Genomic DNA, 18,142 nt, shown 5'->3' with positions numbered 1-18,142 from the left:
GAGAACCTCTTGTGTTAACTTTTGTCTCCTTGTATCCCATCTGACCATATAACTAGTCATCTAGTATAAGAAAATAAGTAGACTGTTCAAACTGTAAAAAGACACAAGTAGGTTGGATATTTTATTACTTGACATTTTTAGTATTCTTTTTCCAATGTAGAAAGCTTGTTTTTAGTTTTTTGTTGGTCTCCAGTTACTGAAATAGAAACTTTAAAAATGCAGGTCTCCAGCCTGATATGCTGACAATAGCAGAGGAGCTACTGGAAATATTTAAGATCTGGGCCCCAGGTTTTGATATTCCCGTGTATGGGGAGACAGAATGGTGTGGTGGTGAAGAGAAGGGACTCTGTGGTCTATTTGCCTAGGTTTGATACATTATTTGATTTTGGGTAAGATATTGGATCTCTCTATGCCTCAATTTCCCGATATATTTTAATGGACATACAGTTGTTCTTAATTCATAGGTTTTTGTGAAGATTTAAAGGGAAAATACATGCAAAGTGCTTAAAACAGTTCTGGGCACGTAATAATAGAGATACAACTATTTGCTACTATCATTATTATTATTTTTACTAAGTCTCAGGAGGGTCCCAGGAAACTTTAATCAACTTCCCATGTGATTCAGAAAGCATTCACCTCATTGCTTTACAGTATGTCTTAAAATGCTTTTAAATTTAAAAATTTCATATAAGAGATAATCTTGGCTTTATTTTACCCTCCCACTTTAAAACTAATGAAGAGTTATGGGTTTTTTTTTTTAATAGTAAGAACTAATAAAATACCTTTCTTAGCTTGGGCTAAGCTTGAAGTTGGGTAGAGCATGAATGCCCAATTAAAACTAGATTTCAAAGACCCTAATTGAATATTTATGTATCTTGGGAATTATTAGGGAGGAAATCACTTTCCTGAAGTGATATCAAGACGACTCACTGCACTCTTAGTCTGTTAATCACTATGCAAGCACCACAACAGGCCATTTTCAGTGAAAAGGATCTTTGGGGTAATTATATGGTGTAGTTCGTTTGTGAGTAGTAATACGCCTAATGAGTAAGGGAGGCGCCACAGAGACTAGCTTTACTAGCTGCTGAAGTTTAACTGGTGAACTGTAATACTTCTAAATGGCACTTTGACATCTATGTGAAAACTTTAGAGATGTATTATTTATACATTATATACATCTTAGCGGGATATATTTGATGGCTAGTGTAATTTTTGACGTAGTCCTGCCACTATGAAATTAGTATTGCAGTACTTATCATCTCCATTTGGTTAATACTGATCAAGTATTGTAGAAACTAAATTATACTCCGTAGATGGGCACTGTCCCTAATTATGAACGTCTCAGAAACGGCCTTTGGAACGAGAGGCACTTGAATACAGTCCCAGCTCCAAAACTTTCTAGCTTTGTTATCTCTATCTGTAAAATAAAAGTAATAAAAGCTACATGGCTGGTTTGGGAAGGGGAATATAAAGTAAACAGAAAAATACCTGATAGAGTGAACATTTAATGAATGGTCCTATTACTATTAGTTACGGTATTATTAGAAATGTCCTTAAGTACCATTAGTAAGAAAATTTAGCTAAATCAAATATCATTTTCTTAATTGAAGAGTTCTTGATGAGCTATGAAAATCAATAGCATTTTCTTAAGCAGTTGAGAAAGGCTTCACGTGTCTTTTTGTTTTTCCCATGTTCTTTCCCTCTCTTCTTTTATAACCTTTTGTTAAGTACCTATTTTTGAGTTTTTCTTCCTAATCTTAAAATGTTATGCTCTGCAACTAATTCCCCACCAAAAATCATATAATCCTGACAGGAAAATATTTTTGACAGCCACCAAGTGCTGTGTCTGAAGATTGACTTTAAATCACGTATAAAATGAAAGTAACAATTTAACTTAAGACATTTTAAATTAAACTCCTCATCATCTTTTCGCATGGCATCAGCAGCTCTTACAGCTTTAACTGCATCAGAATTTCCTACAGTGTTGTAACCAAATCAAGTCATCATAAACTTCCACGATTTAAGGATTTCTATGCTTTTAAAAGATTTATAATCCTAAAGTTCAAGTCCTTGTGAGATTGCGATAAATGTAGATGAACCCTTAAAATTCAAATCCCAAAATTGCTTTAAAGACCAGAAGTTTTGAAAGGATCATAAATAAGTCCAAATTTTAAAATTAACATCTGTATGTCCATGATGATTGCCAATAAAATAAGTTATTAAGATGTGTGACTTATACCTATAATTACCCAGCATTTATGTTAAAGTGGAAAGACTGTAAAACAACATGGTAGGTGGTAAAGATGAATGAAAAAATAAGCTGCGTATTGGAGAGCTGAGTTGCTAAATTGTACCAGAATTAAGTGTTTTAAAGTATGACTCAAGAAAATGAAAGCCAAGTAGAAACGACACCCCCTTCTGTTTGATCAGCTTGTGTTGGTGTTTATGCGTCCCGCAGAGGCAGAGTGTGTTACTATTCAAGACAGCCCCAGTGGCTCCACAGTAGCCTGAGCCTGTGAGAATAGGGGAGAGACTCAAGCCCAGTTTTTGATGTTCTGCATGGGTGGGTAACCTGAATACTAAAATGCATTCCATTGACAGCTGACCCTGTAAGAAGTTTTTCAACAGTCTCCTGTTTTGTTTTGGTTTGGTTTGGTATTTTTTCCCCTTTTCCTCTCCTCAGAGCTCTTCCAGATACTTTTGGATAAGAGTAAATGGTCCTGACTGATGGTCATCTTTTTGTATTAGATTTTATTCTGGCAAGAATGGAAGGCTCAACTGGTTTTATATTTATGTCTTCTGTTTTTTTCAAATTTTCAGTGTTCTTGATTTGTCTATCCATGGCTGATGGTTGTTGCTTGAACCTTGACTCAGAATACTGATCATGACTTCAAGGAGTGGACAAAGAGTCTATTGAGAAATAGTTTTGTGTTAACATGTGCATATCTATAGACTTTCTTCTTTATATTGGCTTTAACTCTTCAGCTGAATTTGTCTATTGAGTTTTAATCATATTACTAACTGTAGTCGACTTTGGAAGAAGAGCTTAGGCAACCATTTTCTTTTGAAATAATGCACAATCATTTTTTGAGTTATAGGTATTTTCAGTGAAATTTCACCTTAATTTTCAAAAATTTTTATGTGTGACAGTTAAATATTATTTAAGTCTTTCCAAAATGCTGCATATTTTATAACATTTCAATTATCTTATGGACCTAAATTCAACTTACAAGATTTAGTAAAATGAATGTATTCATTATCTCTTTTAATTGCAAAGACACCTCCAGCTAGCTTTAGGCTAAAATGATTAATTTATTGGGAGGTTATTGTGTTTCTCACCTAAAGAATCTTAGGAAAGAATGGAGATTTACCTAGGCATCAGAAAAAGAAATAGCACCTTGAATACCACTAGGATTCTGCTCTAGTTGGATGCCCCTACCCCAGTTACCACTCTTCCTTTTCTTTGCCTATTGGATCTTTTCCCTTTGACCACAGTCTGAATTTTTGGTACCAGGCTTTAGGTCAATCTACTACCTCCAGCTTAGTGGAGTCAGTAACGATATTGTTGACCCTCTGTGGACAGACACATAGTTGGCTTGAAGAAGGAAAGACTCATTTAAAAGGCAGTGAAAACCTGAACATCCACTGTGGTTATCCTTTGTTAACTGAGGCAGATCAGACATTAGGTGAATTGGCTAGGAAAACCATTAAAAATGGGTTTTATTCTCTTCCTGTATGTGGCCAAGGTGATTTTGGAAAATGCTTCCCTGGAAAATGCTTCCCACTTAGTTGGCCCAACAAACATGCAAATCAAGTGATTCAAATCTTCAGGTTCAAGAACACCTGTGAAACTGCCTGAGTTATCAGGGCATGCATATTTGTAAAGCCACCAAATATTTGAAAGATGTTACTTTCCTTAAGCAATGTATGCCATTCTGTCATATGATGGTAGAGTTGTCATAGTACAATTCCAAACAGGGGCACTGGACACAGGTTTGGTGGCAGATAGAGTGCTGAATTTTTGCTACCTGTGCTTAAAAATGCAGAGGAACACTGATCTTAAATGTAAGTGCTGGTTTAAATGTAAATTATTTAGGCATTGAGTATAACCAGGTGAACAGAGCTCCCAAGATGTGCCGTTGGACACAAGAGTTCATGGTTAAATTAACTTATGTATGAGCACCACCAGCCACATGAAGAGGGTCCTTATTGAAAAGGAACAATAGTTCCTAAACCACAAGTGGAGGTTGTACAGAGAAAAAATTATGCTGGAAGGAACTGAAGAAACAAAAACTTATGTCATGGGAATAAATACATCACAAAAAGAAATGCAAATAGAAGTAAAAGCAGAAAAGATGGGTTTGCAGATATGAATCCATCCATTTGAGACATCTAATTGTTTTACACTTGCTAGTATACTCATTGGGTCATGCTACTGATTGGAATATATGTTTATTCAAGTAAACCTTACGTTTAGAGTCAGAATATTCAAAAGCACAAGTAGGACATTTCATATAATTTATTAGCTGTCAAAGAATCCAGTGGAAATATACTTCAACCTTTCTAATAATTATTCAAAATAATGGATCCATTATTATAAAAACTAGAGTTTGTTTAATGCTGACACTTGATCAGCTCAAATAAAATGTTTTAGAAGTATTTTTTTGTAGAAGTTGGGAAACCTCCTTAATTTATTATTTTTATTTATTTTTTATTCAAAATGGGAAGTTGTATTGACTTCATTTTTAATACCAACTCCATATAAAAAAGTAACATACAGAGATAATTTGGGAGAATTTTTAAAGATTAGTATAAAACTTAATTAGAACTCCCATGTACCTTCCCTATTGTTGCATATCCTTGAAGAACAAAGAGCACTAAAAATTAGTAGGCTGTCATCATTGAATTTTTCTGATTTGACATTATTAAGCAAACTTTGCGAGTATTTCTTTTTTTGGTGCATTTGATTAAATGTGTGATCGTATCTTGGTGAAATAGCCGGCTGGGCTGCAGACAGTAGTGTTCAGAAATGAAATTTGCTTAGAGCCTCTGAACAGACATTTTTCAATGAGACCTTTTTTGAATAATGGATGATAGTGAGATTGCAGTGGTATGTATGTGTGTTTTCTTCCTTGAATATAGGGAGTATTGAGATTGAACAACAACACAAAAGTAATGAGGTATGAAAGAAAGCCTTAGGTTTGTAAATGAGAAATTAACCTACTCTATGACAAATGAATGAACTATCTGTATGAGGGACTACGTATCTTTATCAGAGGATGGTATGCTAGTCTGTCTGCTTTGGTTTAGTAATCTCACTGTGTCAACTTCCTTTCCTGCTACTCTCTCTTAGCTTGGTAGATGTTGTTCTGGAATTTTTGCTATATCCCGGTGTTCGTCATGTATGTAAGCTCTTTTGATCCTACTTGGGTGCCCATAATAGCTGAATTTTGATTTCCACTCATCCTTCCCAATGCAGCTCATTCTAAATTCTGAACAAACATATTTTAAAAAGGTTTTTTTTCCCCCCTGATTATAGTACTTGCTCAGGTTGAATACTTGTGAAATATAAAGTCAAAATAGGAATCACCCTATATATCATAGTGGTACATCTCAATGTTCACAGATATTATTTCACACATATTTTAGCTTGATTATCCACATATTCTATATATTATCTGTATTTTATGTGTATGTGTGTTTGTTTTAGTAGAATTAAGGTTAAACTATATATACAGTTTGTGTAACTCTAAATTTCCCAATGCCATTCATTTTTTGAAAGCATCATTTTAAATATTGTACAACAATATTTCATAGTGATACATTATGATTTACTTAAACATTTCCTTATTCATGTAAGTTGTCATATTTTTCTAGGATAAGTGATGTTAAGGTTGTCTCATTCTCTGATGGTATCTGTAGCACAGAATCCTTGAAGTACAATTACTAGGACAAGGTAAATAATTACCATTTGACTTTTACTGCTTGGTTACAGTGATCTACATGCATTGTTGTTGTCTGAGCATAAGTGGTCCCCCTAACTTTCTGGAAATTCTTTACTAAGAATTGTTAACTCTTGGTTATGTATAATTAGTCATTACTAACTCTAGGTTATTATATACTTAGTAAAGTTAGTAACTTACTGTACGGTAGTTTTTAAGAATTACTAACTCGTATATATCAATGTGTAAAAGCTGAGGTCAGTAAAATAGTAATAAAAAATGAAATTTACTGGCTATTAACATTTAAATAAAGGACTGTGCCTAATGTCTTTGAATTTAACATAATGTTAAAACAAAACCATACAATGAAACTGATTTATGAAGAATTAAGAAGTTCACCATCCAGTTTATGTCCCCATAAACTTTCTTAGTTTTGTTCTCTGCTCTGAATAGCTCTCTTCTCTCTTAAGTTCATCTAAAACATCAACTTAACAAAGCTCTACTCTGCCAAACCATATGGAACAAGAACATTGGAGGGCTTGGTTTGGGCTTTTTTAAAATTTAAGTATGAAAAGTAGAGGTAAATTTTATCAGCAAATATATTTAAAGTAAATGATGTTTGATTATAAAAGGAGAAAGAGGTCCATAAAGAAAAGTAACTAAGCAGCACATTGTGGCTCATAATTAGTAAACATGAACTCAAGTTTTGCTTGGTGTAGGTTCAGTTAAAGATCTGCCCATAAGAATAAGAGTGAGGGGTAAATTATGAGGTGCTCAGTAGCTCCAAGTAAAATGGAAGAAGAAAACAGCAGGTGTATAATGCAACTTTTTATAATTTATATAGTGATAGCAATACCTTTTGAGTTTGATTTCAGTAGTTCATTCTTTGGTCAAAAGGACTAACAGTTCTACTTTAAATATCATCTTTGTGACTTCTGCTTCCAGTCGTAAAGGCATAAATGTTAGGTACATTTCTAGCAGTCAGATTGGTAACCAGTTCTTACTTCACTTTCTGTATTTTCTTTAAATCTGCACCAGAACATATTCATAGGACAGAGTTTAAAGCTGGATTAATAAATGAATATATAACTGCATGAATGTGCTTTATGGACCTAGAAGAAACAATTGAACATGAAAGCAGTTTTTGAAGTACTGTTGCAAGTTAAGTTCAAGTACCATTGAAAATTGCTCTGTACCTGCATATGAAATGATAAAGGCATAGTAAGAATCTTAAAAGGCACACTCTAGCACACTGTTTCCTTAAAATAAATATTAAATTGTTGTTGAGTAGCAGCTCATCATTTGCTAATTAGCAGGTATAAGTTTTTAGTTGTGTAAGATGAGGAAGTTCTAGCCATCTGCTGTACAATACTGTTAACTGTAGTGACAATATTGTATTGTACAGTTAAAAACCTGTTAAGAGGGTAGATCTCATGTTAAGTATTCCTACCACAATAAAGTAAAAATTAAAAGAAATTAAGTTCTCAAGAGCTGAAGTGACATGTCCAAAGTGACATGGCTGGTTTATAGCATATACTGCCTTTTATTAAGGAATTTCTCAGTCTTGCACTTGAGTGTTCTCATTTTTGATTTTAGGCAAGGTGGTATCACTGTGTAGCTGATCACACTGGTCCTATAACTTCTCTAGGTCTGTTTCATTTGTAAATCGTGGATAGGACTAGGGGTTCTTTCTCTCTGAAAACATCCATGAGGTAAAAATAAAATGGTAGAGCTCATTAGTATAGAGCATTTGTACTTGCAAGTTGCTATTTCAAGAAAACTTAATAGGTGTTTTTTTTTTTTTTAAGAATTTTCATATTACATCCATCTTAAAGGGCTAAGGCACGATATTGCCTGTGGTAATAATATATTTTAAAACTGTAAAATAGGTTAGACATTCTATTTGTGAATGCTTAAAAAGAGATGGACATAATGAAGGTATTTTACATTCTTTAAAAATGTTAAGGACTCGAAGACATTTCTCTCATATTTCTCTTTTTATATTTTCCTATATTAAGGATGCTAATTATTAGCAATAAATCATCTTAAGATTTGATATATGGGATTCAATAAAGCTTCTTACATCAGCTTTCTTTTCCTTATGTTTATATATCAAATAAATTCCACATCGAGTTCTGGGCCCAAGGTACTGTTATCTTATACTATGGCAATTTCAACAGAAGTGTATATGTTTATAAAGCAGAAGTGTATACGTTGAATATTGAATATCAATGTTCCCCTTTCTCTCCTTTTTTTTTTTTACATAGCTGAATTTTTAAATTTATAAAGCAGAAGTGTATACGTTAAATATTGAATATCAATGTTCCCCTTTCTCTCCTTTTTTTTTTTTTTTTACATAGCTGAATTTATTTACATAAAATTCTTACACATCATGTTAGGATTTAAGCATTAAGGTACATTAAGTGCTATATTAAACAAATGATCTTTACTGAAAGTAATAAATACATGTGTAGGGGAATACAAAATATATCAATAAAATGTATGTTAATGAGAAGCAAAGAGAGAGAATAAGCTTGGGAGTCAGAAATGCATGATTTCCAACCCTCTCTCTTTAGAACCTTATAAAAGTTAATTAATTTCTCCAGGCCTTGGTTTAAAATGGGAATAAAAACACTTACCTTTAAGAATTATTGTGAGAGTTAAATAAGATTATATATATATATATATATATATATATATATATATATATATATGAAACATTCAGACGATGGATGGCTTTTATTGTTTGTGTTAGTTTTTTCATTTGTTGTTGAGGTTGGCACCTCTTAAGTGGGTCTCTAAATTGTTCTGCTTTTTTCTGCAGTTTTTAGAAGACCAGCTTCATTAAGGCATTAATTTTGTCATTCACTAAATATATTTGTAAACACCAAATGTCTGCAGGGTCCTGGTATATATATGGAGCATAATGTGGCAGAAGGAGCCTCTGACTTCATAGCACTTGCAAATCATGGGAATAAAGAGCATTAAGGAATGCATCTATTATCACTTATTATTTAGTTAAAATTGTGGTAAATGCTACAAAGGTCAAGTCCAGGATGGTAAGAGAGTTATAGAGTTATAGCAACAGGATCAGACCTTGTCTGTGTTGGGGGGTGAGTGGGATCTGGAGAGACTTCCCAGAGCAATTGACATTTGAACTGAGATATGAAGGTTGACTAGGCACCCAAGAGAATATGCTGGTTCACTGCTCCCTTCACATTCTGTCATCAGAAGAGCTCATCACAAACCCAAGCATGTTCCAGTGGAGGAGATTAATAGAGCTGAATAAAGGGAAGAAAATTGAGCATAGTTACCTTGCTTTGGCAATAGGGACAACACAATGGAGTTTTTCACTTTTCAGAGAAAGTAAGTTAATATAGCAAACATTTTAATATCAGTTGTCAGCCTGTAATATTAAATTTCAGGATGATAAACTATCTGTTGACCATAAAGAATGGTCAGGCACTGTAGATTTGAGATGAGAATACTTGAGAACTATACAAATATTGAAACCAAGACTTTTTAGCTTGGTTTGGGAGATGTAGATCTGTGTCTTTGTGACTGCGGGGTTATTTTACTCTAGAAGGTTGGTTTCTGTTCATCCTCATCCAGTTTTTCCTCATCATCATTGGCCGATGAAGTGTCTGGTATCTTTTGTTCCTGAGTAACTCTCTAGAAGTGGAAGAACGAGCTTTAGGAATACTGGGACTAAATTTTGGCAGTATTGTGGTTATCACTATTTCCTTGTCAAAGAATAGCAGTAAAATATCAACCTGGCAAACAGTTGTTAAGGGGCATGTGGTATTATCATTTAGTAAAGAAAGTAGACTCTGTGTAGCATCTCTCCACTTCTAGAATTTAGCTTATTATTTAAATTTTGGAGGCTTCCCACAGTATTTGAGGAGAAAGCTGATTTTCTTATTATTTAGAACAAATTTAATATTAATAAAGTAATGGTAAAGCATGTTTTAGAAAATAGATGATATTTAAGAGTCTGAACAAAATGATAAGTGTGTTTTAAGAAAATTAACAAATTCAAGAAAATTTTTAGGTGAATAAAATTTTTAGTAGAGGAGAAATACTATAGTAAGAAGATAGTAAATTCGGAGTCATTAATCTTTTTCCTCCATTTATCAATGTTTGTTGAGTGCTTCCTATATGATAAAATTAAATACAATTGTGATAGAGATGAAAAAAAGGGAAAGTACTGAATTTTATGAAGATACTAGGCTCAGGGATCTCAGGCACAGTACATGAGAGGTTTTCTTTTCTGCAGAGCCCTGGAGTGTACATAGGAATTGACCAAGCAAATAGCCTTCTGGAAGAAGAGAAACTCCTCTTTCAGTTCCTAGAAGAAGAAGGATCTTGGTTCATGTGAGGAATTCAGAGGTCTAATAGCAGGAACATAAAGATTGAGAGGGAAGTGGCATCAAATCTGGCTAGGAAATAGGAGCCCTGCATTTGTAGTGTGTGGTTTTTTTTTTTTTTTTTTTTGGGGGGGGGTTGGTTTTTTTTTTTTTTTAAGGTTAAGTATTTTGGACTTTATCTTAGGAGCAGTGAGAAGACATTAAAGGTTTTAAGTAGGGCAATAACAATAATGGATTTTCATTTTACGAAGATCGTGTTGGCTCTCTGTGTAGACATAATTGGAGGAGGCATCAAGAAAGGGATGTGGAGAGACCAATTATAGGAGAGTCCACACTTCTGCCGTATAGCTGGGAGATGTAGAACAGAGTGCACCTCTTTCTGATGTTAGTGGGATATAAAGATGAGGTTTGTATTAAATAAATCCCTTTTGACTCTAATATTCTGTACTCTAATTTGACTGTAAGGACACAGGGGATCTAAGTGATGATGATCATTGATTAAATGACCTTATCTGATCTTGTTACTCATTTTTCCTGATCTATCTGTTGGTATACTGTTATGTAGTTAATAATACTCTATCCAGTTGTTAAGTCAGATGTATTTTTATCTGAATCTTAAAATGTCTTCTTTAGAGACCTATAATATAATTAGAATTTTTATATGTTTGTATTTTAAATGCTATGTAAAAGTTAGATGTTGGAACTACATTTAATTTAGTTAAGAGGGTTTAAACCACAAAGTTTCTTGCATTTTGGTCAAAGCAAAGTTTATAAATCCTCATTATTGAAGTCATTCAAAGATTTTGTTCACTTGAGAGGGAGAGTGAGCAAGAGAGAAAGAAGGAGCAGGGAGAGGAGGAGGGAGAAGCAGACTCCCCACTGAGCAGGGAGCCCAACTCCAAACTCGATCCTGGGAGTCCTGGATCATGACCTGAGCTGAAGGCAGACACCTAACTGCCTAACCGACTGAGCTACCGAGGTACCCCCAAAGGAATTCCTATTTTAACGATAATGTGAAAAGACAGTAGTACATGTTTCTTGCAACACTACAGTGGTGTGCTAATCTGAGTGACAAAGGGAAAAATGTTGATTGTATATTATTTAAGAACTTCTAAGACACTTTAGCTTTTGTGTCTTTCATTAATAATTTAAATATTTAATTATTCCCTGAGTCCTGTCTTCTAATTCTCTGTAGCTCTTTGTTATATCTCTTTTATGGCATTTGTGACATTGTGCCGTGGCTTTTGATTATTTCTCTTCTTGCTTTTTACCTTTGTGGAAATAGAAATTCACTGAAGGCTGGGGCTGCCCTTAGTTTTTCATAATCCGGAGTACTTGATTATGTAAATGAGGTTTCTGTTGTATGTTGATAGGTTGATATTTTTAAAGGTGGTGTTATATAAAGCACCATACATGAAATGCACCTGATATAATTTTTAAAAAATTAATAGCACAGACTCTAAAAACTTGGCTGTGTCTATGAGACTTAGTGATTTGGAACATGGGTGTTAGAGGCAAATGACCTTCACCCTAAATCTTGAAACTGCGGTGTAACAGCAGTGTGACTTTGGGTCATTTTCTGTGCCTTGGTTTCTTCTCTGACTCACTGGGCTAATACCAATTTCATAGTGGGGTTGTGAGAATTAAAGTAGTTCATATAATATAGTGCACTGTCATAAGGTTTGATTATTATATATGAGAGTCAGATGGGAAAAATAGATGCTATCATCACCCTTGCCTCAGGTAGCAAGAGGAGTGGAGCACAGTGATTCAAGACATCTCTTTTTTTCCTTTGCTTGCTAAGATTTTGTGAGATTGACATATTTCTTATCTGTGACTGCAATTTTCATGGCCTTCCATTTGGAATCATTTTGTCATGTTACTTCATGTACACCATACTATCTTTTTTATTTCTGAGTTATTCTGAAAGGAATGATTATCTAGCAATTTATGAGATACAAACGGAAGCCTGAACACTTGTAGGCACTGTCAGATAAGAATGCTAAAAATGCGTTTATTACCTATTTCCATACATTCTGTAGTCATATATACCTAATATAGAGAGACTATAAAATGCAGTGTGTCTACATATTGTGTCAGGATAGACCCACTTCCCACTGTACATTTCCCCCTAAATCAGCTGTGTTTAGGATTTGATGACAATGACTCTTTTTAAAAGCGACAATCAAAGAAAATAGTATTATTGTCACAAAGAAAGAACTATTTCAGAGGATAGGGTATGCGCTCAGAGTCCTTTATGTTTTAGAAACTTTGTCATGTTGAATGGAATATGGTTTTATAAACACGTATAAAACAATGAGGGATTATACTTAAATAGTACTCAGCAAATTTATTGGCACCTTTAAGAAAAAATATGCAATTGACATGCATAATTAAAACAACATAGTTTTCAAAAATATTTTGAAGGCAGATAATCTGAAAGCTTTTACAGATATGCATAAACTAGGAGTTGGTGCCCTTTATTCTTGGCCTGTGAGAACTTGCCCTTCACAGGTAGGCTTGTAATATGATGTCAATATTTGTGTCCTCTTGAAGAACTGCTCTTTCAATATAGGATATTCTCTGTTCTGTAATTATAGTATGTAGAGGAGATACAGTTTAAACCTCTGTTGACAGCTGAAAGGACTTTTTGAAAGAATATACAAGCCCTTAAGTTCTTGTTCTGGGTAATCAAATACCTGATTTTACTTTTAATCCTAACTGCTCTAAAAGTGAATATGTAATTTTTCTGTGAGTTTTTGACTTAATACTTTCTTCCATAATTGTTTTATTTTTTTCAGAATGTTGTATTAAAAAGAACTGTTAAACACAGTGTGACATAGCTGAATGTATTTTAAAAAACTTATTTTGAATAATATAGGGTAATTGTAGCAAACCAGATGTTGCTAAGTTCTTATTTAATCAGAGATAAAAAATATTCACAATATAGTTTTGTCTAGCTGTCAGCTTAGATAAATGAATCCATTTCAATCAGCATGCTCCTAGCGAGAAAAGGAGGCGATATAATAACATTTTTCTAGCTACATTTGTTGAATATAAATATTAATCTTCTATGTGGTTAAAACCATGCTGTGCCAATTCCATCATAACCATAATTGCAGAGAAGCCTTTTAAATTTTTTTATATTTATGAATTTTACTTCTTTTTATCCTTCTGGAAGCATTGAGTTAGATTGTACTTTTCATTTAGATTATATGTCCATGTAGGTTTGTGTTAATCTTGTATCATCTTGAGGCTACTTGTTAAGACACTATGGTGTAATTTATTCTCCAAACATAATACTATCATATCGTTAGGTTTTTTTTTTTTCTTCTTCTCCCAAACCTACACCTCTATCTTTACCTTTTAAAAAAATCTGTTATAATACATGAGAGAAATTTAAATATCAATATTTTATATATTTCCTCTTTTGTTCTATAGCATTAGTTAAGACACACTGCTTCCAGAGCTGTGCTGACTTCTCAGAAAGTGGGGCATAAAGTAAAACACTAAAAGGAAAACAAAACCCAGACTCTCACAACAAAATAAAATAAAGCATAAAGCCAAAAAAAAAAAAGTTAATTTCAAGCTCCGTTAGAAATGCCAGTGAGAAGAATGGCAGGACATCATGATAGGTACAGGGACCAAAGTGGTAAGGAACAAGTTTACATATTCTACTCATCTTGTTGTGTAGTCAAGAAAGGTGGAAAGGAAAACAGACCAGGAAGTGAATAATTTCTTAAGACAATCTCAACAGCATCACTTTTCTATACTCATAAAAGTTTTAAATGTAAATTTATATTCTGTCTTAAGGGCCTGTATACAAGGGGCTGTAGTAAGATGCTTGATATTATGGTCCTAATTGTTGATTTTTGTCATATGTATGGAAAGCTTGTAGAGAAAGTTGCTGGCATAGTGGAAAACCACCATGAGCTGTAATAATTACTGGAGCTAATTGACTGTTCCAGTTTATGTGGATGTTTGTCTAGGCCATTTATTGAGGAAATACAGAAAATGAAGATTGAAGTTGGAATTTTATTTCCACCTCTAAGAATAATTCTTAAGGATGAGTCTCAAATTTAAAAAAAAAAATAATGTTCTCTCTCTCATCTCAGTTTTGTTCGCGTCTTCTTCAGAAAGCAAGTTTTGAAAGCATTCTTCTTCATTGCTGGATAGAAAGTTGGTTGGAGGATTTTCACAAAATTGTCTTTAGAGAGAAATTAGAATGCTAAGGAGGGAGGGGGGGAAATCATATGTATAGCTTTATCTCCTCTTGCTTTTATTATGGAATTTTGAGAAAAGAGTAGAAAGCATATTTGATGGGCTCTCTCTATGACTGTAGATACTACCTACACTGTGAGCAGTGAAAAGACAGTGATGCAGAATTGTCCTTTTATGGATTTCTCATTGGCCTTCTTGCTTCGGTGACTTGAACGAGGAATAAAACAATACTCTTCTCCTGGAACAGGGTGGTTTTGAATGTGGGTGTAGAACCAGATTGGTGAGTGGTGGTGTCGGTCAAATGCCTAGTTGTGTTTAAGATTTATATGTCAACATTGTGGGTGTTTTGCCCACACACTATGGGGTAACAACCCATATTTGATTTTAATTTTTTTCCAATGGTATTGAGGGTGTGTGTCTGAGTGTTTGTGACTTAGTGATTGTCTGGGCAAAAGAGGTAGGTCATTTGGAGTTACTTGTCATTCTGATGTTGGCCAGTTTCTGTCTGCCTCCCTATGCCTTGTGAAGCACAATAGAAACAATAATTTAGAAAGCAAGTGATCAGCTTCCAAGGGCAAAATGCTAGTAGATTCCAGACTTTAAATGTATGATTTGTGGGGGTTGCCAGATATTACATTCAGAAATCCAAATTCACAAAGTACTAGGTAAGTGTCATTGTATTTATTAATCTCTCATTTTAATTTCTTGATGTATTGCTTAGTTAATACCTTTTGTACTCATAAAATTTCTATATTAGTAAATGGGAACTTATTTTGGGGTTAATTTTTAAAAATCATACTTTAATTTTTATTTCCATAAACAGTCTTTGTGTATACCTGAGTAGGGTCTCAAAGTCAGAGTTGATGAGACTTTCATGCTAATAACTTCCTTTATTGTTACTCTTTCTTCCAGTTTTCAGAAAATGCCAATGTTTATTTTCCATAGCTATGATTTTTTGGGTGGACTTTCAAATATCTAAAAGGTGTTTATATGCCTTTATTTGGGTCTTTATTGACATTCAGATGTATGTTACATTAATGTGGGAGCCATTTTTTTATTCTTTTAAAACTTATTACAGGGACACCTGGGTGGCTCAGTCAGTTAAGTGTCAGCCTTCGGCTCACTTCATGATCTCAGAGTCCTGGGATCGAGTCCCATGTCGGGCTCCCTGCTCCCTCTCCTCCCCACTCATGCTCTCTCTTGCTATCTCTGTCTGTCTCTCTCAAATAAATAAATAAAATCTTAAAAAAAAAACCCTTATTACAATTTTGATATAGTACTGGTCAGAAACTTAAAGTGTGTGGATTGACTTTTGTCCACAAATTGAAAGTTTCTAAAGCTTAGATTTATCGTTTCTTAGTAAAACATTGTGTGTTCATACTTCTTTTTAGCTGAAGGAGAAAAAAATTGACTGGGTCTTCCAGATTTTCTCTGGAGGGAATAAAGAAAAATTGTGTGTAAACCTTACTTTTTTAAAAAAGTTAAGCTCTATGCCCAACGTGGGGCTTGAATTCACGACCCTGAGATCAAGAGTTGCATGCTGTATTGACTGAGCCAGCCAGGCACCCCAAACCTTAGGTTTTTTTAAGGCCAGAAAAAAGTGTACATTTAGGGAGTGATCGTGTTTAAAATGCATGAGTAGAGGTTAACAATTCATAGTGGTCACTTAGAGGTGCAGAAATGAACATTCAGCTACTCGCTTGAGAGAACCTCCTTGAATCCTCTGCAGACCTGGGCTGCCCTAGGCTCATAGTCATTTAGGAATCCTTAGTTAGGGCACCTGAGTGGGGAATGGTGGGCCCTGGGGGTCCTGGGAGCACCATCTCACTGCCTTCTCCGATTAGATAGTGACACGTAACGATTTCTGATGCCTTCAAACCATCTGGATACAACAGGGGAGGGTCCTCCTTTTCATTAAACTTCATCTTCTGAATGTAACACCTGCCACCCTTTCCTCCATGATCCCCCAAACATTTTGGAGAACAGAGGAAAGAGTGCTCCCTTCCATGTTCTCCAGTCCTGTCATTTCTAAGCCAGAATCTTCTTTGTATTTTATCCATTGGCAAAGGGAGGGGAAAAAAGAATCACTTATATCATTTCACCCCAAGGTTGGAACTCCTTTCTGGAATTTGGCAGTTTGCACTCTGGTGCCTCAGTGCAGCTGCCGGGTGGAGTGGAAGAGTAATCCAGTGATCCCAGGGAGTGGAATAGCCATGTTCCTTTGGTATGGCCTTGTGACCTGGATGGTACTATGGACTAGTTAGTTCCCAAAGAAACCCACCTTCTGGGAGTTTATGGCCCCACAGTTAAGGGGCTATGTAAGACTGAGAATATTATTTACTTTTTATTTTTTTTAAAGATTTTATTTATTTATTTGACAGAGATCAAGGGAGTGCACAAGCAAGGCGAGTGGCAGGCAGAGGGAGAGGAAGAAGCAGGCTTCCTGCTGAGCAGGGAGCCCTACTCGGGGCTCGATCCCAGGACCTTTGCATCATGACCTGAGCCGAGGGCAGATGCTTAACCAAGTGAACCACCTAGGTACCCCAAGACTGAGAATTTTAGAAACATGTCCAGTTTTGTGTAGCTATTGGGTCAGTGGACGGCCTTTCCATTTCTCTCTTTAATGTCTCTATCCTGACAGGGACAATATCCTTTCTGCCTCATCCTCTTCAATCTCAGTGCTGTCCTGGAGGCATAACTTAATGTCCTTTAACTATCAAGTAATATGATTCACTTTGCAAGACGTGTGAAAATCAGTCACAGTACCATAGTAAAGATTTGTCTGTACAGGTAATTGCAAACACTGCCTTGTTATTTGCTTTAATAAGGTATAGATTATTATATTTTGACAGGCATCTGTTTGTTTAGTAGGCATCTCTGTTTTTACTTCCATCTGCTCTTTTAGTGATAGCCAGTTTAATTCCGGAGCTAAGCTTACTTACTTCATTCTTAGAGAAGCAGGGTTCTTTCTTCTGAGCCTTATCAACAGCCAAACTGACCTTTCAGTGACAAGCCTAGCTCATCAAGTTCTTTGGATTTGGTTTTGTATCTGTTTTCTTTCCTGGCTCATGGTCACAGTGAATATTCCGGTGAAGAGTTCCCTAGTCTCCCTCAATATTTTTTCCATCACTGCTTTCTACCTTCTTGTTCTCTGAATTCTTTTTATACAGACTCTAATGTTCTCATTTTTATAGTATAGCCACTCAGAGTGCTCTCCACCCCTAATCCTTGTCTGGCCAAGAATTACCATTTAGAATTTATGATGACTCATCTTGGCATTACAGGTTAGTCACTTTTGCCAAGCTTAGATTTAGTTCTCTATTGTTTCTTTTCAGCTTAAATATTACCATAAACATTAACATTTCTAAACCCAATTACAATTATCATGCTTCCCATCAGACATTAGCACAAGCCTTTCTCCTAGCTTTGTGAGGACTGTCTGAGAATCTATAGTTATCCAATTGGTTGAGATTAATGACTACTTCTTTAAAAGAAAACACCATGAGTTCATTTTAGCTATAACTAGGCAATCTTTAGAGTTTGTAATAGCAAATAAATCATTTCATTTTGAAGTGGTGGAGAGGAGAAAAATCTTTTTTTGTTGTCATTGAC

The 18,142-nt window shown here is 34.8% G+C and overlaps 1 protein-coding gene and 1 pseudogene across 15 annotated transcripts in view; both read left to right on the top strand.

The window, feature by feature from the left end:
- Positions 1 to 18,142, top strand: part of ADGRL3 (adhesion G protein-coupled receptor L3) — an 815,688-nt gene that overhangs the window by 6,396 nt on the left and 791,150 nt on the right. The gene's annotated exons all lie outside the window — the stretch shown is intronic.
- Positions 3,156 to 4,311, top strand: LOC117804432 (annotated as a pseudogene).

The sequence above is a fragment of the Ailuropoda melanoleuca genome, chromosome 11 (assembly GCF_002007445.2).
Source record: "Ailuropoda melanoleuca isolate Jingjing chromosome 11, ASM200744v2, whole genome shotgun sequence".
In the NCBI taxonomy this organism is placed as follows: domain Eukaryota; kingdom Metazoa; phylum Chordata; class Mammalia; order Carnivora; family Ursidae; genus Ailuropoda; species Ailuropoda melanoleuca.
Note: the sequence above shows the minus strand (reverse complement) of the source record. Positions and strands in the feature narration are given on the sequence as shown.